Source organism: Cnephaeus nilssonii (assembly GCF_951640355.1).
Source record: "Cnephaeus nilssonii genome assembly, chromosome: 13".
Classification (NCBI taxonomy): Eukaryota; Metazoa; Chordata; class Mammalia; order Chiroptera; family Vespertilionidae; genus Cnephaeus; species Cnephaeus nilssonii.
Genome location: NC_137084.1, coordinates 47,461,955 through 47,487,226, shown reverse-complemented (window position 1 = coordinate 47,487,226; position 25,272 = coordinate 47,461,955). Strand labels below are relative to the sequence as shown.

Here is a 25,272-nt window from a genome sequence, read left to right as displayed (position 1 = left end):
CTAATTTAACCTTTTGCACTCGGATGTCGAGTGTGACTCTACACGGTTAGCATTAGAATAAAGGAATCGAGAAAAAAGCAAGCGAGTGCAAAGGGTTAAAAAGTGATAAATTTGAAAATAACTGCTTTGCTACCATAAGCAAGACTGAATAATTAATTACAGTATGTGTATTTTAGCCTCTAAACAACACAAGGCAAGTTATCAATTAAGGTAAATATATAGGAAGGGGAATATAAATATAAATATACATATATATATATATATATATATATATATATATATACTAGAGGCCCAGTGCACGAAATTCGTGCATGGGGGGGGGGGGGTGTCCCGCAGCCCATCCTGCACTCTCTCCAGTCTGGGACCCCTTGAGGGATGTCCATCTACCCGTTTAGGCCCGATCCTACCTAAACGGGACATCCCTCTCACAATCCAGAACTGCTGGCTCCCAACTGCTCGCCTGCCTGCCTTCCTGATTGCCCCTAACCGCTTCTGCCTGCCAGCCTGATCACCCCCTAACCACTCCCCTAACAGACTGATTGATGCCTAACTGCTCCCCTGCTAGCCAGATTGCCCCTAACTGCCCTCCCCTGCAGGCCTGGTCACCCCTAACTGCCCTCCCCTGCAGGCCTGGTCACCCCTAACTGCCCTCCCCTGCAGGCCTGGTCCCCCCCCAACTGCTCTTCCCTGCAGGCCTGGGTTCCCCCTAACTGCCCTCCCCTGCAGGCTTGATCGCCCCCAACTGCCCTCCTTTGCAGGCCTGATCCCTCCCAATTGCCCTCCCTTCTGGCCTAATCGCCCCCAACTGCCCTCCCCTGCTGGCCTGATCCCTCCCAACTGCCCTCCCCTGCTGGCCATCTTGTGGTGGCCATCTTGTGTCCACATGGGGGCAGCCATCTTGTGTGTTGGAGTGACGGTCAATTTGCATATTACTCTTTTATTAGATAGGATAGAGGCCTGGTGCACGGGTGGGGGCCAGCTGGTTTGTCCTGAAGGGTGTCCCGGATCAGAGTGGGGGTTCCCTTGGGGCGTGGGGCGGCCTGGGCGAGGGGCCTGTGGTGGTTTGCAGGCTGGCCACGCCCCCCGGCGACCCAAGTGGAGGTCCTGGTATCTGGGATTTATTTATCTTCTGTAATTGAAACTTTGTAGCCTTGAGCGGAGCCAAGCCTCCTGCTTGCTCCATGGCCACAGCCATTTTTGTTGGGATTTATTTATTTTCTATAATTGAAACTTTGTAGCCTTGAGCAGCAGAGGCCAAGGTAGGCCAGGGCTGCGTAAGGTTGGCTTCCTCCATCGCCAGGGGCAACTCAAGCCTCCTGCTCTCTCCAGCTCCGTGGCTGCCGCTGTTTTTGTTGGGATTTATTTATCTTCTATAATTGAAACTTTGTAGCCTTGAGTGGAGGCCTGGGTTGGCCAGGGTGTGCAGAAAGCTTGGTTTCCTCCATTGCTGGGGAAACATAATCCTCCTGCTCTCTCTGTGGCCACAGCCATCTTGGTTGGGTTAATTTGCATACTCGCTCCTGATTGGCTGGTGGGCGTGGCTTGTGGGTGTAGTGGAGTGGTGGTTAATTTGCATATTACTTTTTATTAGATAGGATTTCTGAAGCTAAACAACTGTTCTATATTCATAGTATTTCAGGGCCAGGTTAAGTATTTTGTGATGGAATTAGACTTACCTATTCAGAGTACCTGAAGATGCTCCTAAATTCATTGATCCTAGACTCCTGCAGTCAGGCTCTAAATCAGGTTTCAGGGATGTGTAGCTTTTTGCTATGACCTGCTGTCTTTGTTGTTTTCACAAGTTCAGCTCTAAGACTTGTCTTCTGCCCCCCTATCCTTTGAAAGCATTGCTTCTCATTTCCACCTCACAGACCTCTGTCCTTCCAAGCTTATGTTAATTTTCTCCTCACTGCATGTGGCATCAAAGGAGTTTGAATCTTGGCACCCCACTGTTAAGAGGGAACAATTTCATATTTAAAGTTTAGATTCTCTTAATAGTGCTCTTTTTTTGCTCTGACAACACTGAGGTGTCAGGTTTGATGACAACAGTAAGAAGCCACCTTGAAATGCACAGTAAGAACATGCACTTCTAAACACTGCTGAGAAATGAATGCATGTCTCATTATTTTAGTTTTCTTTTTCCTCATTTTATTTCCTGCTTTAAGACTTTGGATATTTGTTAAGGGTTGGGGGCTACTGAATACATATGTAGAAAGTTCCATTCAGGACATTCGTTATTCAGCAGACATTTGGTATCATCTGTGTTCCAGATGCTGTGCTCAGTGTTACGAGGGATATGAAGATGTGACTGAGGTTCTTACTGTAGAGGTGGAGAGTTGGCAGGGTCAATGGAGGCAGGAGCATGTTTTTCCTTCACTCTCAATGTTACTTATCTTATAATATTTCTTGATGTACACGTTTTCCTCTTTGTTTAAGGCCTTGAGTTTCCACAGTTATGTTTGGTCTTTACGATACTGGAGTAACTAGTTTGTCTCTGAGAAGATAAAAGAGACTAAAGGAAGAATTAGAGATTGATGGGAAATAGGTGAAACTGCCTTATGTCTATATTTGAGGATATAGTGTTGCCAGTTGTAAGTGATATGGAATCTAGAGGAAAATTATGATAGTGAGGATTGACTTGGTTAGAAAAATCTTCAAAACGATTATGTGACTTGGCTGTACCCTAGGGAGAGTATTCCAGGTGGGGAACAATGTGAGCAGAGTCTTGAGTGTGAAGTAGCAGGGTTTTCATTGGAATCTGGATGGACGGATTGGAAGGTTCATATTGGTGGGTAGCTATAAGAATGAGGAAATGGAGCAGGTTTTTAAAAAAACAACTTTATACCATAAAATTCACTCACGTAGGTATACATTTCCATGGATTTTAGTTTATTCATAGGGTTGTATAGTCATCATCATAATCTAATTAAAGAGCTTTTTCATCACCCCGAAATGAAACCTGGTATCCATTAGAAGTTCCTTCCCGTACGCACCCCCAGCTGTAGGTCACCTAAAACTACTCCATAGATTTGCCTTTTCTGGAGCATTTTATATAAATGGGATCATACAACATATGGTCTTTTGTGTCTGGCTTCTTTCACTTAGCATAAAGTTTTTGAGGTTTATCCATGTTGTAGCATATATCAGTACTTCATTACTTTTTATATTCAATTGGTATTCTATTGTATAGATATACAACATTTGTTTATCCATTTAGCAGTTGATGGATATTTGGATTGTTTCCACCTTTGGGTTATAATGAGTAATGCTACTATGAACATTTGTGAAAACATTTGGATGATTTCATTTCTCTTGGGTGGAATTGCTAGGTCATATGGTAACTCTGTTTTGAGAAACTGCCAAACCATTTTTCAAAGTGGCTTCACCATTCTACATTCCCATCAGCCATGTTCCTCTACATCATTGCCACTTTTTATTGCCCTTCTTTTTTTTATTATAACCATATCAGAGTGTGTGAAGTGGTATCTTATTGTGGGTTTTCTTTTCTTCTTTCTTAACTGATTTTAGAAAAGAGGAAAGAGGGGTGAGAAAGAGAAAAAGAAAGAACATCGCATTGATCAGTTGCCTCCTGCACACGCCCCAACCAGGAATCAAACTTGCCACCTTTTGGTGTATTGGATGCCTCTCCAACCAACTGAGGCAACTGTGGGGTTTTTTTTGCTTTTTGCTCTTGAACATTTACAAGTTATATGTAAATGTGTTATTCACATTTAAACTTTTATTACAATTCTTCTTTGCCAGCGTGTGATGGGTAATTGGTTACACATTATGAAATTCAATTAGACTGAGAAAAATCTAAGAGAAGTACTTCATATAATAGGAACACTGCTCAAGTCTAGAATTTATACACTGATGTACTTTATAAAGTGAAGAAGGAACTGAAAGTGTAAGGCTATTAAATGGAATGCAAGGAGACATGTGCAATTTTATATCTGAATCTTATACTGTGGAAAACCTCATACCTAGAGTTTTATACTGAATCTCATACTGTGTTCTGAAGTATGGCCCTAGGTTGGTTTGCATTTTTTTATTATTTTGGTTATATATATGTATATATGTGTACGTGTACATATATGTGTGTGTGTGTGTGTGTGTGTGTGTGTGTGTGTGTATCCTACATAATAAAATGGTAATATGTAAATTACCATCACTCCGCTACGCCCACGATTGGGCCAGCAGGAGGCGCAGGGGGCGGGACTCAGGGTGGCCGGGGTAGCTGATTGGGCCAGCAGGACGCTGAGCTCGCGGCGCCAGTGGCGCCGCGAGCTCAGCGTCTGTGTCATGGCTGCGCCGGAGGCTTTCGGAAGGCCTGGGGCACCAGCGGACAGACAGACAGCCGGCTCCCCTGCGATCAAAAGCCAAAGCGGGGGAGCTGTCTGTCTGTCTGCGCCGGCACAAGGCCTTTCGAAAGCCTCCGCCGCGCCGGAGGCTTTCGGAAGGCCTGGGGCACCAGCGGACAGACAGCCAGCTGGTGCACCAGGTGCATGATTAAATCATGCACTGGGCCTCTAGTATATATATATATATCATAAAATTTACCATTTTACCCATTTGTAAGTGTACAATTCACTTCATCCTAAGGGTTTTAAGGGTGGAGATTTTAGGGGAGGTCCCAGGAGAAGATCTCAATAGACTATTCAGCAGATTTCCAGGTGTGTCCTTTCAGGGTCTAGGTCTCCACTGACTGATTGGCCAGCACCAGGGTGGGGTCATTATTCAGTGCAGCTGATCCTGAGGTCAGCCTTGTCTTGCTGGTCTGGTTTTGCTGCTTTTCTGGGCCTGGAGCTGAAATACAACTGAGGCCTAGATGTTATCTCTAGGGAGGAAAGGTCAGGGGGTCCAAACCTCATGCTGGGTGAGAAAAGGTACTGTGGGGGCAAGGTCCCACACTACAGTTGTCCCTGGCTAGGCACCTGGGACTTTTCACCTTGGTGACCTTCTGGCCCATCATCCTTGCTCTGCTCATGTCTAGCTAACTGCCTACCACATGACTAACACTATGCTTATAGGTTGTACGAATTAATGGAAATAACATGTATGAAAACTTAAAATTGCTATGCAAAAATAAGGAAAACTTAATATGCAGGAGAAACCCAAAGTTTCTCTTTTCCAAGCTGTTGTGCATTCTAGAAGTTATTGGACAGACTTTTGATGCTTGCAAATTTTTATGGCTAGGTTATTTATGGCGCACATCATTTTGGTTATGCTTGATGTTTTCACTTTTTAATACTCTTACCTGCTTCTTTTAAAATTTTTAGATGGTATGAGGGCTAACCCAGGTCAAACTTCTTTTCAAAACAATTCTTTTTCAGCTAATGTTAATCTTTCCCTCTTCCAGCTCCTGTTGTACTTGTGTTCAGTTGCTGTAGCCTGTTTTAATATTCAGTTCTTTAATCATTTCTTGACATCAATTTTGTTTCTCATCTAGATTGTAAGCTCCTTAAGGGGAAGAACTGTGTCCTCTGTGCCACAGGACACAGGTGGAACATTTGGCTACCTGTTGATTATTATTTTCTGTGGGCTCTTTTCATTTGCAGAACTTTCAACCTTAAGTGTTGCCATTTTCTTTTCTGTGAGGATGTTTGTTGCTCCAGTTAAGGCCCTGTTTCTGCATGTGCAGGTGAAAAATGCGTAGGTCCTATGTAGGAAGATAGATAAGAGACTCACAATAATGTTTGCCCCTCGGCATAGGGCCTACTGTTCTAGATTCTTTGAATTTTGTTATTATAGGTTTGTGTTACTTAATCCTTTGCACTCGCTTGCTTTTTTCTCGATTCCTTTATTCTAATGCTAACCGTGTAGAGTCACACTCGACATCCGAGTGCAAAAGGTTAAAAACAACAAAAAGGTAATGCACAATTCAGAAGTTAAAAAGTCAGTTTCTCTTCCACCCCTGACTTGCAGCTACCCTCTTAATCTTTCCCATAGACGTCACTGTTACCTGTTCCTCTCTAGAGAGTTTGTACCAAACTCTGTCAGCAATATGTGTGATGCTGTTACTTATGAATTAGCTGTCAGAGTGTATTGCCAACATTTAAAACTTTTTAATTTGATGTGTTGCTTTTTTCAATGAAAAGAGAAAGTGCCATAGTAGAACTAAGAGAAGCAAACCTTGTTTTCAAGGGCACTGAGAAGAGAACTGACCTGGAAGCTGGTATGCTCTCACTCATCTTGTGTTTTTGCCACTTCCACTGTGAAGTGAGGATCTTGTGAATTAACACCATGGTAAAAAATATTCCCTTAGATTCTGAATTGATATAGCCTGCTGCTGCTGCTGCTTCCTATTGAGAAGACTGCGCTATTTCTTCCGTCTTCTGGTATCTACCAAATGGAGTACATTCTTAAAATGATCTAATCCCCATCAGACACACTGGACTAAAATTGCACTATTTGATTCATCCTGTAAATATTTGTTAAGCCTTGTTTTTTTCTTAAAAGTTCTGTGCTAGTGCTATTTGACTTAAAAAGTTATTTCCGTTTTGTCTCTCAGAAACATGAATTTGCAAGATATTTTTAAATAGGAAAAACAAAATTCTGCAATAATAAATGCCACCAAAATAATGTGAATTTGATTTGTATTTCCAAAATAGCTAGTGAAATTGAATATCTTTCCATATATCGGTTGGCCATTTGTATGTCTTCTTGGGAGAGGTGTCTGTTCAGGTCCTCACAGTGGCCAAGACCTGGGGGTAATCAAAGTGTCTTTCAATAAAGGATTAGATCAGTGGTTCTCAACCTTTTTAATGCCGCCACCCTTTAATACAGTTCCTCATGTTGTGGTGACCCCCAACCATAAAATTATTTTCGTTGCTACTTCATAACTGTAATTTTGCTACTGTTATGAATCGTAATGTAAATATCTGTGTTTTCCGATGGTCTTAGGCTCTACAGCAGTGGTTCTCAACCTGTGAGAACCGCTAGCAGGGTCGCCTAAGACCATCGGAAATAATTTTATGGTTGGGGGTCACCACATGAGGAACTGTATTAAAGGGTCACGGCATTAAAAAGGTTGAGAACCACTGGATTAGATAAAGAAGATGTGATATATATATATATATATATATATATATATATATATATATATATATTATGGAATATTACTCAGGTATAAGAAAAGATGAAATAGTGCCATTTGCGACAACATGGATGGACCTTGAGAATATTATGCTAAGCGAAATCTGTCAGAAAAAGCTATGAACCATATGATTTCACTCGTATATGGGGTATAAAACTGAAACTCAGCCCAGCTGGTGTGGCTCAGTGGTTGAATGTTGAACCAAGATAGAGAAGTTGCTGGTTCAGTTCCCAGTCAGGGCACATACCCAGGTTGTGGGTTGGATACTTGGTTGGGACCCTTTCGGGAGGCAGCCGATGGATGTTTCTCTCTCTCTGTCTCTGTCTCTGTCTCTCTGTCTCTCTCTCCCTTCCTCTCTCTAAATATCAAATAAAAAAGAGTCTCCAGGTGATTCGAATGTGTCTTCAAGGGTATATACAGAATAGTAGAAGTCCATGTTCATAGACTCAGCTTTGCTAGATAAATCCAAATTTTTACAGGAAGTGAAGAAAGAATTCAAACTCCTACCAGCAGGGTGCGCTGTTCTACATCTTTGTCAACACCTGATATTTTCAGTCTTAAATTTTTGCCAATGTCATGGATGTAAAATGAGATCTTGATGTGATTTTTTCAATTTGCTTTGTTCTAATAACTGTTGAGATTGATAATATTTTCTTAAGGCTGTTGGCCACTCCTTTTCTCTTCTATAGTATTTTCTATTATGTTGTCTTTACATATCAGTGTTGTTATATTCTGGATAACATTAATCCTTTGTTGAGTATATTGTTGCTGATCTTTTCTCCCAGTTTGTGGCTTGCCTTTTCTCTTTCTCTGTACTCCCTTTTGATAAACAGAGTTATTAATTTTAATGTAGAAAGGTTTCAGTCTTTTACTTTATGGTTTGTGCTTTTCTATCCTGTTTAAGAAATTCTATATTATCTCCTAAAAGTTTTATAGTTTATGCATTACACTTATATGTCCTTTATCTACCAGGAATTGACTTTTGAGTATGACGTAAGAGTCCAGTTTTTCCCCCCAAAAATAGATAACTATTTCAGTACAATTTATTGAATAGTTCATTTCTCTTCCTGTAATCACAATTGTCATCTCTGTCATAAATTAAGTTTACATATATGTGTGTCTATTTCTGTGCGCTCTACTCTGTTCTATTGGTTTATCAGAACATCCCTGTGCCAGCACCTCACTCTCTCAATTGCTCGAGCTCTTCAGTAAGTCTTAGTATGTAATAAGTTAAATCTTTTGACCTAATTTTAAGAGTTTTGTGGCTATTCTTGATCCTTTTCTCTTCCACGTAAACTTATGAATTATATCTTGGCAAGCTTTAAAAAAATACCCTATTTGGTCTTTAATTGGAATATCATTGATTCTGTAGATCAGTTTAGAAAAACTGGTATCTTTATGGTCTTAAGTGTTCCTATCCCTGGACATGGTATAGAATTCCATATATTCCATATATCCTATGTTACTGGATATATACAATTTTAGAACCACTTTTTAATCAAATAAACCTTTAACTTTTAGTGATCTTTTTTTTCCCCAAGCACAGCTTTTTCTCTTATGATCTATTTTTTTATATTAATTTAACCATAGTTGGTTTTTATCAGTATTTGTTTGACTTTTTTTTTACTGTCACTCATCCTTTTTCTCAGCCTTTTTTTTGTCTTATGTTTTAAATGTGTATCTTGGAAATAGCATATAGCTCAGATTTTAAAAAAATTAATTGCTGTAGCCCTTAGTCTTTTCCCTTTTTACTATTTAATCTAGTCCACTAATCTTTATTGTGATTGCTTAGGCATTTTGATTTTTAACCATCTTATTTTGTGCCTTTTGTTCTTTTGTTTCTTTTAAAATATTCCCTCCTTTTCTTGCCTTTTTAAAATAAATTAATTTTTTTTCTCATTTTATTCCTCTTCTCTCCCCCTACCCCCCCCCCCCCCATGACTAGTTTAGAAGAGACTGATGGAGTAAAGGAGAAGGGAGAGTTTAAGACAATGATTCTGTCTCGACTGTATATTGAATTCACCAAGGAACCTTAAAAAGTATGAATGCTTGTGCTCTGAAATTCAGATTAATTAGTCTGGGATGCAGTCTGGCATGGGGGATTTTTAAAGCTTTCCAGGTGCTTCTAATATACAGTCAGTATTGAAAGCTACGGCCTCTGGAGAAACTGCTAAATGTATGACATCAAATGTAGACATAGGCTTAGAAAGTGAGGTGATCATGACCAACACCCTTTTAACCCCATAGTCACAGCTGCTTTGTCTCTACCAACTAGGAGAATTCACTAACTAGTTCAGTTTTTTCTGTTATACTAGTATGCGTAGATTTGTATTGTTGAGAATTCTGAATTAAAATTTGTTTTTAAAAATTAAAATGAGCTGGTTCTCAAGAAATTATTTCGTATCCAACAGACAAAGCCGACACATGAAATTATAGACAGCATAACTATTTAGTTGGGTTTTATAAGGGTAATTATACAGAATTATTTATATAGAATTATTAAATATAAAATCTGGCTCATTCTATATAATAAAAGCCTAGGTGGCATCATGCGACGTCGTCACAAGATGGCCACCGTGATGTCACAAAATGGCCACCACAAGATGGCCACCACAATATGGTCACCACAAGATGGCCGGCAGGAGAGGGCAGTTGTGGGCCATCGGACTGGCAGGGGAGGGCAGTTGTGGGCAACCAGCCCGGCAGGGGAGGGCAGTTGTGGGCAATCGGGCTGGCAGGGGAGCAGTTAGGCATCAATCAGGCCGGCAGGGGAGCGGTTAGGGGGCGATCAGGCATGAATTTTGTGTACTGGGCCTCTACTATTTTATAAGTGTGCTAGGAGAATTTTCAGGTGCTGCAGTGATCAGAGATGTCTGCATGGGCAAAGTAAGCAGTTGTGACCCTTTTTTATATTTCTGTCTTTGATTTTTGCCTCCAACTCTGTCTTTCACTTTCTTCTTCTAAAATTACTCAAGTTCCTTTCCAGAAAGTTAAATTGGTAGGAGTTGGAATAAGGGAAAAACCCAGGGTGAGAAGTAAGCATATAGGGTGAATTATTTATGCATATCACTTACCTAATACAAAAATTCTTTTTCCCAATTAATATTAAGTACATAACATGTGATAGGAATATAGTCGTGAAAAAGTACACAGACGTCTTTTTCCTCGAGAATGTATATCTTTGTGGAAAGGGAGGTACAATAAATGAAATATTTACAATAAAAAAAGTAAAAGCTGTAGCATTTTACGCATTGTGGTAACAGTCTGAAGATAGCTCACTAGTGTACTCTGCTTTCCAGTATTTATACCCTTCTGTGGTCCCCTCCCACACTTCATTCAGGCGGATTCTGTGTAACCAACAGAGCAAGGTAGAAATGAAACTTCCTTGGCGAGGTCGTAAACCTCACAAACTCTGACTTTGGTCTTTTGGAATGTGAGTTCTGGAGGAAGCCTGTGTCGTGTAAGAAGTCTGACCACCAGGAGACCACTGTGCTTTGAGCTAGCCCAAACTAGTCATATGGGAAAGCTAAGTAGTGAGACAAAGATTCCTGGCTAGCACCCAGCTGTTTCTGCCATCCCAGCTAAGGCACCAGACATGTGGTTGAAGAAGTCATCTTGGTTGTCTAGCTCAGATGAGCCTGAAGATGACTTCAGTCCCAAGGGCCATTTAGCTGTCTACACCAGTGGTCGGCAAACCGCGGCTCGTAAGCCACATGCGGCTCTTTGGCCCCTTGAGTGTGGCTCTTCCACAAAATACCACGGCCTGGGCAAGTCTATTTTGAAGAAGTGGTGTTGGAAGAAGTTTAAGTTTAAAAAATTTGGCTCTCTAAAGAAATTTCAATCATTGTACTGTTGATATTTGGCTCTGTTGACTAATGAGTTTGCCGACCACTGGTCTACACTAATAAAAGAGAAACATGCAAATTGACTGTCCCTCTGCTACGCCCACCAGCCAATCAGGAGTGAGTATGCAAATTAACCCAACAAAGATGGAAGCGGCTATGGAGCTGGAGCGAGCAGGATGCTTGGTTTGCTCCCGGCGACAGAGGAAGCCAAGCTTCCTGCCCATCCTGGCCTCCACTCAAGGAGGGGCTGAGGGCCTGGGTCACAGGGGGGCGTGGCCAGCCTTAAAACGGCCCTCAGCCCCTTACCCAGGCTGGCCACACCCCCATGGGGTAAGAGTCCTCGTTGGGGGCCTTGGCCAGCCTGAAAACGGCCCTCAGTCCCTCACCCAGGCTGGCCAGGTACCCCAGCAGGACCCCCTACCCTGAAGGGGGTGTGGCCAGCCTGAAAACGGCCCTCAGCCCCTTACCCAGGCTGGCCACGCCCCCATGGAGTAAGAGTCCCTGCTGGGGGGCATGGCCAGCCTGCAAACAGCCCTCAGGCCCTCACCCAGGCTGACTAGGCACCCCAGCAGGGACCCACACCCCCATGGGGTGAGGGTCCCCACTGGGGGTCTTGGCCAGCCTGCAAACAGCCATCAGCCCCTCACTCAGGCTGGCCAGGCACTCCAGTGGGGACCCCCACCCTGAAAGGGGTGTGGCCAGCCTGAAAACAGCCCTCAGCCCCTCACTCAGGCTGGCCACGCCCCATGGAGTAAGTTTCCCCACTGGGGAGCGTGGCCAGCCTGCCAACAGCCCTCAGCCCCTCACCCAGGCTGGCCACGTCCCCCCAGCGGGGACCCTCACCCCATGGGGGCATGGCTGGCCTGCAAAACACCACAGGCCCCTCGCCCAGGCCACCCCACGCCCCTAGGGAACCCCACCCTGATCCGGGACACCCTTCAGGGCAAACCAGCTGGCCCCCACCCGTGCACCAGGCCTCTAGCTATACTAATAAAAGGGTAATATGCTAATTAGACTGGGAGACCTTCCAGGAGACCTTCTAGATGTTCTTCTGGACAAAGCCATGATGGCTGGGCCGAGGTAGAGGCAGTTAGAGGCCAGGAAGGGCAGGCAATTGTGGGTGATCAGGCCGGTGGAGGGGAGCCATTGGGGGTAATCAGGCCGGCGAGGGGGGGGGGGGCAGTTGGGGATGATCAGACCAGCAGGGCGGCCAGTTGGGGGCAAGCAGGCCATCAGTGGGGGTCAGTTTGGGGTGATCAGGACAGCGGGGGGGGGGGGCAGTTTGGAGTGAGCAGGCCAGCAGGGGGGCATTTGGGGGCAAGCAGGCCAGTGGGGAGGGCATGTGGGGGCGAGCAGGCCAGCAGCAGAGGCAGTTGTGGGTGAGCAGGCTGTCAGGGCGGGCAGTTGGGGGCTGGCACGGGGGGCAGTTGAGGGTGAGCAGGCTGGCAGGGGAGGGCATTTGGGGGCTAGCAGGCCAGAGGCGGGGGGCAGTTGGGGATGAGCAGGCCGGCCGGCTGAGTGGTTAGGGGCAATCAGGCAGGCAGGCAGGTGAGTGGTTAGGAGCCAGCAGTCCCAGATTGCGAGAGGGATGTCCTGTCTGACTGCCGGTTTAGGCCCGATCCTTGTAAACCGGCATTAGGACATTCTTTAAGGGGTCCCAGATTGGAGAGGGTGCAGGCCTGGCTAAGGGGCACACACCCACTCCCTCCATGCACGAATTTCGTGCACCGGGCCACTAGTAATCAAATAAGAGACCCCAAACAATAACCACCAGCTGAACCCACAGAATCATGAAAAGTAGCTATAGATTGTTGTTTTAAGCCACTAAGTTGTAGTGATATGTTACCCAGGAAAAGATAATTAGAACATATGGTGATTAGTACTGTGGAGAAAAGTAAAGCAGGAAGAAGAGGTTAGGGATTGCTAGAGAGAGAGATTCAGGTTTATATTGGGCAGTCAGGGGAAGCCTCACTGAGAAGATACTAGTACTCTAACAGAAACATGTTAGATGTGAGGGAGGAAGTAATGTTGATACCTGGGGCAAGGACTTTCTAGTCAGAGGCACAGCAAGGACAGAGGCCCTGTGCTGGAGCCTGAAGTTTTCAAGAAATCACCACAAAGGCCAGTGTGGATGGAGCATAGGGAACAAGGGGAAGAATTGTGGGAGTTGAGAACACACAGGTAGAAGGAGGTGGAAGTAGATGCAGATTATATGGGGCCGCGACCTTCAGCTTTGTAAGGTGCAACACTTTTTATAGCCAATTTATTGAAATATAGATAATATAAGCTTTTTATGCACTCAATTTAAAAAAGAAAATAATACAATGTTCTAAACATAATATAAAGAAGACGAAAGTAATGTCATTTCATTATGTAAATGCTATAGTATGACAAGTTTAGAATACAAGTAGCCTTTATATAAGTTACTGACTTTGAGAGCTGCCAAGAAGGAGCTTATATTCCAGTGAGGAGACGGGTACATACACAGTTGAATAGTAATATAAAGCAGTATATGATTAAGTGATGAAAGATTGGTAAAGTATTATTTCTTGGGGAGAGGGGCAGGTGCATTCTATTGGGTGGGGGGGGGGGGGAAATACAGCATAAGCAAACAAAGTAAGAACGATTAAGGCAAAATGAGGGGAACAAGAGCAGTTGAATTTTAAGGGTATTATCAATGTTTTTCTGTTTTTGAGTGTTTTTAAAATGGAGAACAGTGGGAAAGAAGCCCTGAATGGTAAGGTAGGTTAGGACAAAGAAGACATACTACAGAACCAATGAGGATTTGTAAGCATGGGAAAGACCTGATGAAGGCAGAAAGAATAGGTTAGAAGAGGAAGCGGTAGGAGAGGAGGCCATTGGTATTACATCTAGATGTAAGTGATATGCACTGGGTCTTGTTAGCAATTATAAAAATAGAAAGGACGGAATAAAATAAAAGATTTTAGGTGTTAAAGGTGAAGAAAAGGTTTGGAACCAACGCTTCATGATCAGAAAGGACTAAAAGGGGAATTTTTTGGATAAGCAATATTCCAAATTTGCCGTGACTACTTGAATATTTCCTTCTTACAACCTCCTCCCAAGATTCTCATTTTTCCCCTTCATCTTAATAAGTGGGAGAAAATATTCATTTAGTTGATATATACAAGTTGTTTAGGGACTGTCACCCTTAAAAGAACAAGTGAGTTTATTTGGGAATAACAGAGGGATTGCAATTTGGGACATGCAAACTATGGCGAACCATAGGCAAGTCTGAAGAGGCAAAAGGGCAATCAGTTTTATTGAATTCCAGGAGAAAATGGGGAGGGTTGTTTTGAACAGGAGTCCATTGGTGGAGAGCAAGAGTTTGAAGTTTGGGCAGTTTCTTATTGGCAATGAGCAGAGAGGGCAGTTGCTGTTGCTGAGGCAAGAAGGGAAGAAACAGCCTTCTTCCTACTGGTTCCATAAGCTGCTAAGAAGCTTCCCTTTATGGCCTCCCCACTCCATTTTACATAAGGTTTCCTTTATTCACTTTCACAGAAGGGTCTAGAAAATGAGGTGAGAAGATAGATAATGGTCTGGGACACCTCCGATCCATCTTTAACCCATTCTGACAACTAATAAGCCAAAATCAATATTTTGTGAATGATAGGAAAATGTTTGGTACCTTTTTCCGTACCCCTTCACATTTGGCAGCAAATCTGACTTTTCGCAGTTTGCATTGTTTCTCTTATGAAAGAAAAAAAAATCACCTTTTGTTTTGTTCCAGCCTCACTGGGCCCTTGGTTCTTCCCTTGCCTTGTTCATTCTCACTTTCTCAGCAGGAAAGCAGACTGTTTACAAATAGTCTGAGCTAACAGCTCCTTTCCTGCTGACCAAATAGTTGCCCAAATGAAACCTTTCTCAGGGCTGAGAGTGGGTGTTCTGGTTAGTGGGTGTTCTGGAATGTAAATGGATCCTTATTTTAAGAAAGATTTATTTTTATACTAGAAGTTCAGTGTATACACACACACACACACACACACACACACACACATTTGTAACGGTTACAAAGTATGGAAACATTAGAAATTATTAGACCAGCAAAAGGCCTACTTAGGTAACTTGTTAATAATAAGAAAGTCTCAAAACTAACATAACCAGCAATATAGAATGCAGTTTTTGGAGCCTGTTTCCCTAGGCGTTAGTTATAAGCGAGATAACATTCTGACGGCATGCCAGGGCAATTTCTATAGCGTGATAGCAGCCCCCTTTGAGACACAACTCAATGGGGAACATAAAATGACCAAACCACAAATCTTTGGAGCCTATGTTTTGTTTTACATGATCAGAATTCCATACTTAGGAAAGACTGATATACTTTTTTATAAAAGCATTTTGAATCCTGTAGCATTATTCCTTTTGCACAAGGAAAAAAATAGGGGAACAGCCTGGTATATTAGGAAGATGAATGTTCTAGAAGCTGAAGAATCTGGATTCTCTGACTGGTCTTGCCAAAAACTGGTGTTGTATGCCATTTGGCTTAATGTTTAACACGACATTTTAAAGCTTCAGGGTCCTTTTTAAATATAGGTAAAAGGAAAGTTGTATTAAGTTCTCATCTACCTCAAAGGTTCTTTAATTCTTTATCATGTGTATCATGAAAGGCAGAGCCTCTATAAAAGCCTCAGGTGGAATAAAGGAAGAAATGAGGATATTCCCTGGTTATGTGGAGCTTACAGGTGGTGAGTACGCTCTTTTCCCTCGTTCTTTAAAGGACATTGCAGATTAAGGCAACGGCATGCAGTTTTGATTTTAGACCTTTTATAGGTTTCTGTGCCGTGCTTCATTTTTATGCATTCTGCTCTCAACTTTTCCTTTCTGGAATTATGAGTAAATAGAATAGAGGAAAATGTGCGGGTAGGAGGGTAAAGTAGAAGATGGAAAAAGAGTGAAAGGAGATAAAATAGATGTGGGTGCATCAGTACCTATGGCAATCAAATGAATTTTCCATTGTTGATTATATTCCTTTCCACTCTTCAGTTAACTGCTGTTTACCCTCTCCCTGCTGCAATTTTACACAAGGCGGAGTCAGATTTGTGTGGGTTTTTCTGTTTCATTCCCTTGAGATTTTAAAATTACTCAGCTCTATTCTGCTATGAGAACAGATAACTGGAGGGCAATTCAAAATATTTATTTAATCTTTTCTTGGAAATCCTCAAAGAAACAGAAGGATTTTAGACCTCCATGATAATGAAACTCACTGGGATACATACATTTAAACATTTTTGGTAGTTCTTGGTTTCCCTTTTCTTGGCTCTGCATTTTCTGTTTTCCAGTGGCAGAAAAAGCTGGCAAAAAAATTTTTTTTCTTATACAGAATGGAGAAAGACTACATTAAATTGTGTTGCACTAATAAACTGTATATAATCTTGGAAAGTTTAGTTGAATCAGAATATTAAGAGTAGGAGGGACTTTAAAATAATCCATTGTGATTTTCAAATGTTTTTGCTCAGAAGTCTTTCCCAAACAAAATCTTATACCAAGATCCAGTATATAAATTAGATAGAAGTAATGACTCTGTTTATCAGGTAGCTCTAAACTTTATTTGTTTGATTGATAATTTTATACCCATTATTTATATGAATCTCTAGCAGAACATTAGAAAGTTGGGAGATTGCAGGAAAAGTCTTAGTTATGTAGGACTTTGTACATATTACAGACAACCTTGACTCCTGCCCACTGAATGCCCCTATAATTTCCAGTATATTTATTAGGGAATATTATCATCACCATTGAGAAGCACTAATCTGTCATCTTTACCCCAGTAATCTTACCCAGTTCCAAGGCTTTGTGTACCACCTAAATACTGAGAACTAAATTTTTTAAAAAATATGTTTTTATTGATTTTAATCAGAGAGAAGAAGGGAGAGGGAGAGAGAGAAACATCAGTGATGATGTGCGGCTGCCTCCTGCATGCCTCCTACTGGGGATCGAGCCCACAACTCGGGTATGTGCTCTGACCAGGAATCAAACCGTGACCTGCTGGTTCATGGGTTGATGTTCAACCACTGAGACACATTGGTTGGGTGATAACTACAAATTATTACCTCTAGCTCCAGCCTTTTTCTGAGCTGCAGATTTGTTGAAGCAATTGCCTATTTGACATTTTTCCTGTTATGTCCAATATACATTCAAACATAATATGTCTTAAATATAGCTCAATTTCTTCCCTCCAAAGCCTCTTTGGCTTCTCGTCTTTCACAATAAAAGTCACTGCTACCTCCTCAATTGCTTAAGTTAAGAACCTAGAAGTGAAACTTAATTCATGCATCCCCTGCTGTCTTCTCTAACCCCACATCTAATTTATCAGTACATTCTATTGACTTAGCTAACCATAAATCCTCAACCCCTCCATTTCTATTTCCAACGTTACCTGTCTAATTCAAGCCACTGTCTTTTTTCCTATTATCTAGTCTCTTCTCAGACACTAGCGTAATCTTAATACATATTCCACAACTCTGCTTAAAACATTTCAGTGGTTACTCTGTGTTCTTAAAAATCGAAACTCCTTATCGTGATTTATAAAGGCACTACAGTGATCTCACTCCTGCTTACCTCTCCAACAGAGCCTTTTAACACACTCATGCTTGATCTTCTCAAGCTATAGTAACCTACCTTCTACTCCTCGAATATGTGAAGCCCCCTTCCCACCTCCTGTTCTCATGGTTGTTCTTTGTTCCTGGAATATTCTTCTCAGTACAGAGTATCCCAAATGCATTCTCATCCTTTAGGTTTCTGCTTGCATGTTGGTGCTTCAGAGAGCTGCCCCTCCCCACTCCACCCATCCCTGACTCACTTATCCCAACATCTTGTTTCTTTGCATGTTCATTTTCTTTGTTCCCCATTAGACAATGGAAGCTCTTAAAGGGAATTGTCTTATTCATTATTCTGTCTCCAGAGTCTAGTACAATGCCTGGATGGATGAATGACAGGTATATGCAGGTTAGTATGGAAGTACATAGGAAGGTCATCTTTCCTAGCCTAGGCACAGAGTGGGTAGACCTCTGGGGAGAGGGAGCATATACTGTGTATGAAAACCCAGAAGTTAATGAGAACTTTTATATATATATATGTGTGTGTGTGTGTATATATATATATATATATATATATGCTGAGTGGCCAGATTATTATGTGTTCAGAGATCATAATAATCTGGCCACTCAGTGTATATCCTATATAATAAAAGGCTAATATGCAAATTGTCCCCTCGGCCAGGAGTTTGACCAGCAGGCAGGCCAGCCAACTGCCCATGTCCTCTCCGCCTGGCCAGGCTGGCTGGACCTCACCCATGCATGAATTCATGCACCGGGCCTCATGTATACGTGTGTGTGTGTGTGTGTGTGTATACACACACACACACACACACACACATATATGTATGTGTATATATATATGTGTGTGTGTGTGTGTGTATATACACACACATATATATATGTATGTGTATATATGTGTGTGTGTGTGTGTGTGTGTACACACACACACATCATTGATGTTTCTATCCCTCTCCCTTGCTCTCTGAAATACACACACACACACTTCCCCTGACTGCCCAATACACACACACACACACACACACACACACACACACACACACACACTGAGTGGCCAGATTATTATGCGTTCAGAGATCATAATAATCTGGCCACTCACTGTGTGTGTGTGTGTGTGTGTGTGTGTGTGTGTGTGTGTGTATTTCAGAGAGCAAGGGAGAGGGAGAGAGGGATAGAAACATCAATGATGAGCAATGATGAGAGAGAATCATTGATTGGCTGCCTCCTGCACGCCACCCACTCGGGACTGAGTTGGCAACTTGGGATTGTTCCTTGACCAGGAATCGAACCGTGACATCCTGGTTCATAGGTCAGTGAACCACTAAGCAACACCGGCTGGGCAATGAGAACATTTTACAGTTAAACATAACTAGAGTGTACAATGTGAGTATGAATTAGAGAGAGGTAAATGCCAGAAAATGAAGTTTCTTTTATACTAGTTCAAGGGAGGATATGGGGAACCATCAAAGAATTTTTGCACTGTTTTTAAAGTAATCAAAATTTCAGTTTTATAAAGATCACTCTGGCAGGAGGCTTGAGGTTTGATTAGAAGTTTTCAGAAGTATTGAAGACCATGAGACTCTGCCTGTAATGTCTTCCATTTGGCCACCTTCTATTTATTAAGGCTTTGTTTAGTCCTTGATTGTGTTAAGAAACTCATTTTGCTTCCTGTTAGGGGAGATGAGTGTTTTGGTACAGCAGTTCTCTACTCTTTTACACTAAAAAGGATCCTGAAGAGCTTTTGTTTATGTGAGTTTTATTCTTGATATTTGCATATTAGAAATCAAATCTGAGACAAAATTTTAAATATTTATTACTTCATTTAAAATTAATTGTTATAAACTCATTATATTTAGCATAAATATTTTTATGAAAGATGAATATATATATTTTCTAAACTAAAAAGAATTAGTGAGAAAAGTGGTATTTTACATATTTGCACTAATATAAGACATCTGGATTCTCTTCTGTCTGCATTCAACCTGTTGCAGTCTTTTGTTTTGGATGACGTATGTTAAGAAAATCTAGCCTCATATAGCTATGTAGTTGGAAAAAGGAGTATTTTAATAGCCTTTTCAGATTATTGTGCCTGTTCTTTGATAAGATACCACAACTCAACAAATGTTAGTTTCTTAAAGATTAGTTGCAATGTAGAATCTGTACTAGCATCATAATGTACTGATCTCTCTTGCTGGCTATTGCTTGTGCCTGGAATAGTCTTCCCAGTACTTACTATAGCAGGTATATTTTCATCCTTTCATACTCCATTACATTGAAATCCTTTGTGTAGCTTACAGTTTGAGTGTATCTTTAACTATCCAGGATTTTGTAGCACCATACACTTACTTGGGTAATATTGGTAATCTGAGTTGCACAGACCTTTTAATTGTTGATGCATTTCATTTTATACAGTATCAAAAATCACATTCATTAATAACACTCTCAATCTCATTTTAAAAAGTCTTTAAAGATTGGGGAGCTATCAAGTTCACAAGGGTAGATAGATTCACATTTTCCAAAATCCCAATTTTTGTTTAAAAAGCTCACATTTTATCATTGTTTAAAAATGCTGTCAGTTGTTTTCCCTGCTGTGATAACTCCCTTCATTCAGTTTTGAGAAAAGGTCAGCCAAATATCCAAACTGAATAATTATGTCAGTCACTCTTTCAAGTAAAATTGGTGTTCCATGAAATAAAGCAGCTTTCCCAACTCTCAGCTCACACAATCAGATCAGCGCTTTTCCTTGAGACAGCAACTACACTTAAGTGTGCAGCACAAGTGCTGTATGTGTGCTTCCGTTTTGTCACACTGGATGTTAAAAAAACATCATTATCTTTATTCCTCTTTCTGATTGTTGGTGGTGTATAGAAACACATTTATTTATTTATTTTTATTTTTTTGTTAATCCTCACCTGAGGATATCTTTTCATTGATTTTTAGAGAGAGGGGAAGGAAGGGATAGAGACAGCGAGAGAGAAACATTGATGTGAGAGAGACACTCCTATTGGTTGCCTTTCGCACCGCCCCAAATGGGGCCGGGGATTGAACCTGCAACTGAGATGAGTGCCCTTGACTGGAATTGAACCCAGGCCCCTTCGGTCTGCAGGCCAACACTCTATCCACTGAGCCAAACCAGCTAGGATTGACTTTTTATATGTGATTTTGTATCCTGTAGTTTTATTGAATGCATTTATTAGTTCCAATAGTTTTTGGGTGGAGTCTTTAAGGCTTTCTATATATAATATGTCATCTGCAAATAGTGACAGTTTTATTTCCTTTCTGATTTGGATGCCTTTTTTTTTTTTTTTTCTTGTCTAAATGTTCTGGCTAGAACTTCCTATACTGTGATGAATAAAAATAGTGAAGTGGGCATCCTCATCTTATTCCTGAGTTTAGAGGAAAGGCTTTTAGTATTTCACCATTGAGTATGTTGTTAGCTGTTACAACATAAAGGCTTGTCATATATGGCCTGTATTGTGTTGAGGTACATTCCCCTCTAAACCCAATTTGTTGAGACTTTTTGTCATGAAAAGATGTTGAGTTTTGAGAAATTCTTTTCCTGAGCCTATTGAGATGATCATATGATTTTCAACCTTCATTTTGTTAATATGCTGTATCACATTGATTGATTTGCAGATGTAGAACCATCTTTGGGTCCCTGAAATAAATCCCACTTGACCATGGTGTATGACTCTTTGAATGTATTGTTTAATTTGGTTTTCTAATATTTGTTAAGGGTTTTTACATCTATGTTCATCAGGAATATTGGTGTGTAATTTTCTTTTCTTGTATTTTCCTTGTCTGGCTTTGGTATTTTCAGGGTAACACTCCCTCTAAAAAAAATGAGTTTGGAAGTGTTCCCTACTCTTACTTATTATATTTTTTGAAGAGTTTGAGAAGGATTGTTATTAGTTCTTCCTTAAATGTTTGGTAGAATTTACCAGTGAAGCCACTTGGTCCTTGACTTTTCTTTGTTGAGAGGTTTTTATTATTGATTTAATCTCCTTACTAGTAATTGGTTTGTTCAAATTTTCTATTTCTTCTTAATTCAGTGTGTTGTATGTTTCTAGGAATCTGAGTCCTCCCTTTTTTTTTCTTGTTAAGTCTAGCTAATAGTTTGTCTATTTTGTTTATCTTTTTTAAAAAACCAGCTCTTGGTTTTATCAGTCTTTTCTATTTTTTTTAGATTCTATTTTATTTATTTTCACTCAGATATTTATTTTCTTCCTTCAGCTAACTTTGGGCTTAGTTTTTTCTTCTTAGAAAAGTAATATAGTGTTTTGATGATCAGAGTAACAGTTACCTTTGGGGAGGAAAGAGGAATTATTGAGGGATGGGACACTAGTCTTCCCAGTTGTTGTTATGTTCTATCTTGTGATGTGGGAAGTAGTCACATAGGCATTTATTTTGTGATAAATTGTCAAGCTGTACATTTCTGTACTTTTCTTCATGTGTGTTGCATATTGCAATAGAAAAACTACAGAACAAAAGATAACATTAGCAGGCTTTTAGTAGTATTTTTGCAAACACTTTTAGTAGAAACATAATACTCTTTGGGTCTCATAAGTAAATTATCAATTTTTACAGTGCCTTAAACCTTGCTAACTCCTGCATCAAAATCTGCCTTTTTAAGAGTTTTAACATGTGTAGAAATTGAATTTTTTGTTTATATCCTGTGAGGTTATATTCCTTACTAGAGGCCTGGTGCACGAAATTCGTGCACGGGGGGGGGGGGGGGGCGGTATCCCTCAGCCCAGCCTGCACCCTCTACAACCTGGGACCCCTTGAGGGATGTCTGACTGCCCATTTAGTCCCGATCTCGGACATCCCTCTCACAATCCAGGACTACTGGCTCCCAACTGCTTGCCTGCCTGCCTTCCTGATTGCCCCTAACTGCTTCTGCCTGCCAGCCTGATTACCCCCTAACCACTCCCCTGACAGCCTGATTGATGCCTAACTGCTCCCCTGCCAGCCTGTTTGCCAACTGCCCTCCCCTAAAGGCCTGATCACCCTTAACTGCCCTCCCCTGCAGGCCTGGTCCCCCCCAACTGCTCTCCCCTGCAGGCTGGGTCCCCCCAACTACCCTTCCCTGCAGGCCCTGTCGCCCCCAACTTCCCTCCTCTGCCGGCCTGGTCACCCCTAACTGTCCTCCCCTGCAGGCTTGATCGCCCCCAACTGCCCTCCCTTGCAGGCCTGGTCCCTCCCAACTTCCCACCCCTGCTGGCCATCTTGTGGTGGTCATCTTGTGTCCACATGGGGGCAGGATCTTTGACCACATGGGGGCAGCCATCTTGTGTTTTGAAGTGATGGTCAATCTGCATATTACTCTTTTATTAGATAGGATAGAGGCCTGGTGCACGGGTGGGGGCCAGCTGGTTTGCCCTGAAGGGTGTCCCGGATCAGGGTGGGGGTTCCCTTCAGGCATGGGGCGGCCTGGGCAAGGGGCCTGTGGTGGTTTGCAGGCTGGCCATGCCCCCCGGCAACCGAAGCGGAGGCCCTGGTATCTGGTGTTTATTTATCTTCTACAATTGAAACTTTGTAGCCTGGAGCGGAGCCAAGCCTCCTGCTCGCTCCATGGCAGCAGCCATTTCTGTTGGGATTTATTTATCTGCTATAATTGAAACTTTGTAGCCTTAAGGGGAGGCCTAGGCCGGCCAGGGTGTGCAGAAAGCTTGGCTTCCTCCATTGCCGGGGGCAATCCTAGCCTCCTGCTCTTTCCAGCTCCTTGGCTGCCACCATTTTTGTTGGGATTTATTTATCTTCTATAATTGAAACTTTGTAGCCTTGAGTGCAGGCCTGGGCCTGCCAGGGTGTGTGGAAAGCTTGGCTTCCTCCATCGCTGGGGAAACCCAAGCCTCCCTCCTGCTCACTCTGTGGCCACAACCATCTTGGTTGGGGTTAATTTGCATACTCGCTCCTAATTGGCTTGTGGGTGTAGCGGAGTGATGGTTAATTTGCATATTACTCTTTTATTAGATAGGATTGCTAGTATAGTATGTCTCAAAGTTCCTAATAAGGGATGTTTTAGATAATGTGGTGATAATTAAGTAAGTCCTATTCCTCAGTATCTGTTTATTGGTTTTATCATTTAATTCTGAAGCCTCTGGGCACATTTATAAAGTGTAAAATATGTAAAAACAACCTACATTCCTGTCTGAGTCTCATCTTTGCAGTAAAGAAGGCAGAGTGAAGATCAAGTTGTACCCTCTGTGAATACAACGACCTCCTCAGCTTGCTGGTGCTACCAGCATTGTCTGAATTCTTTTTTTTTTTTAATATATTTTATTGACCATTTACAGAGAGGAAGGGAGAGGGATAGAGAGTGAGAAACATCAACCAGCTGCCTCCTGCACACCCCCTACTGGGGATGTGCCCGCAACCAAGGTACATGCCCTTGACCGGAATCGAACCTGGGACCCTTCAGTCCGCAGGCTGACGCTCTATCCACTGAGCCAAACCGGCTAGGGCTGAATTCTTGATCTCGTTTACATTTGCTGAGACTGATAGAAATGAGATAATTTCTCTTGGCAAATGAATGATATAGCATATTTATCATAGAGATCCATATGTTGGCTGGCTTTTTAAAACAGACTTTACTTTTCAGAACAGTTTTAGGATGACAGCAAAATTAAGCAAAGATATAAATATTTCCCATATACCCCTGCCCCACACATATATAGCCTCCCCCATTATCAACATCCCACACCTGAGTGGTACAGATGTTAAAGTTGAATAGAGGCCCAGTGCACAAAATTCATGCACTTGGGGTGGGGCAGTCCTTCAGCCCAGCCTGTGCCCTCTCGCAGTCTGGGAGCCCTTGGGGGATGTCCGACTGATGGCTTAGTGCTACCGCGGAGGCAGGAGAGGCTCCCACCACCACCACTGCACTCGCCAGCCATGAACCTGGCTCAGGGCTTCTGGCTGAGCAGCACTCCCCCTGTGGGAGCGCACTGACCACCAGGGGGCAGATTCTGCATTGAGCGTCTGCCCCCGGTGGTCAGTGTGCATCATAGCGACCTGTCGTTCCGCTGTTCGGTTGATTTGCATATTAGCCTTTTATTATATAGGACTAGAGGCCTGGTGCACGAAATTCATACACTGGGAGGGCCCCTCAGCCTGGCCTGCACCCTCTCATAGTCTGGGACCCTCAGGGGATGTCCGCCTGCCGGCTTAGGCCTGTTCCACAGGGGAACGGACCTAAGCTGACAGTTGGAAATCTCTCTCACAGTCTGAAACCCTTCGCTTCTTACTGCCCGCCTGCTCGCTGCTCCTTACTACTGCTAAGAAACTTAAACTCCTTCCTCTGCGGTCACATAACTGTCACACACCAGGCAGTCACTCAGAAATATCTTGGCATTGGCCAACTTACGGAATTCTCCCTTCTCTCCATTCTCTTGAGTCAGACTCCAGACGCTGACTGCGGCATTCTCTTGGTCATCTTTTTTTTTTTTTTCCCCAAAACGTTACAAAGTTTATATGAATATAACATACAAAGATGCAGCCTCCTTTGTAGGAACAGGGAAGGAAGGGGTGGTTAAGTAAGGCACACGGAGCTGCAGCAAGCACCAGCTGTGGGGAGGGTTAAGGGGAGAGGAGGTTGGCACTGGGGCCGAGACCCTAGAGCCACTGCTGGAAGTAGGGATCCCCTCTTGAGTGCCACGTTCTGAGGCTGAACTAATTGGTCAAGCTGAGGCAGAGGTGGGTGGCCATATCAGCCATCTTTGGTGCTCTTTCCCCTTTCCCACCCCAGCTCTGTTAT

General features: G+C 42.4%; 1 protein-coding gene across 3 annotated transcripts in view; it reads left to right on the top strand.

Moving 5' to 3' along the window:
- The window catches only part of NARS2 (asparaginyl-tRNA synthetase 2, mitochondrial), a 127,518-nt gene that overhangs the window by 18,881 nt on the left and 83,365 nt on the right, over positions 1-25,272 (top strand). The gene's annotated exons all lie outside the window — the stretch shown is intronic.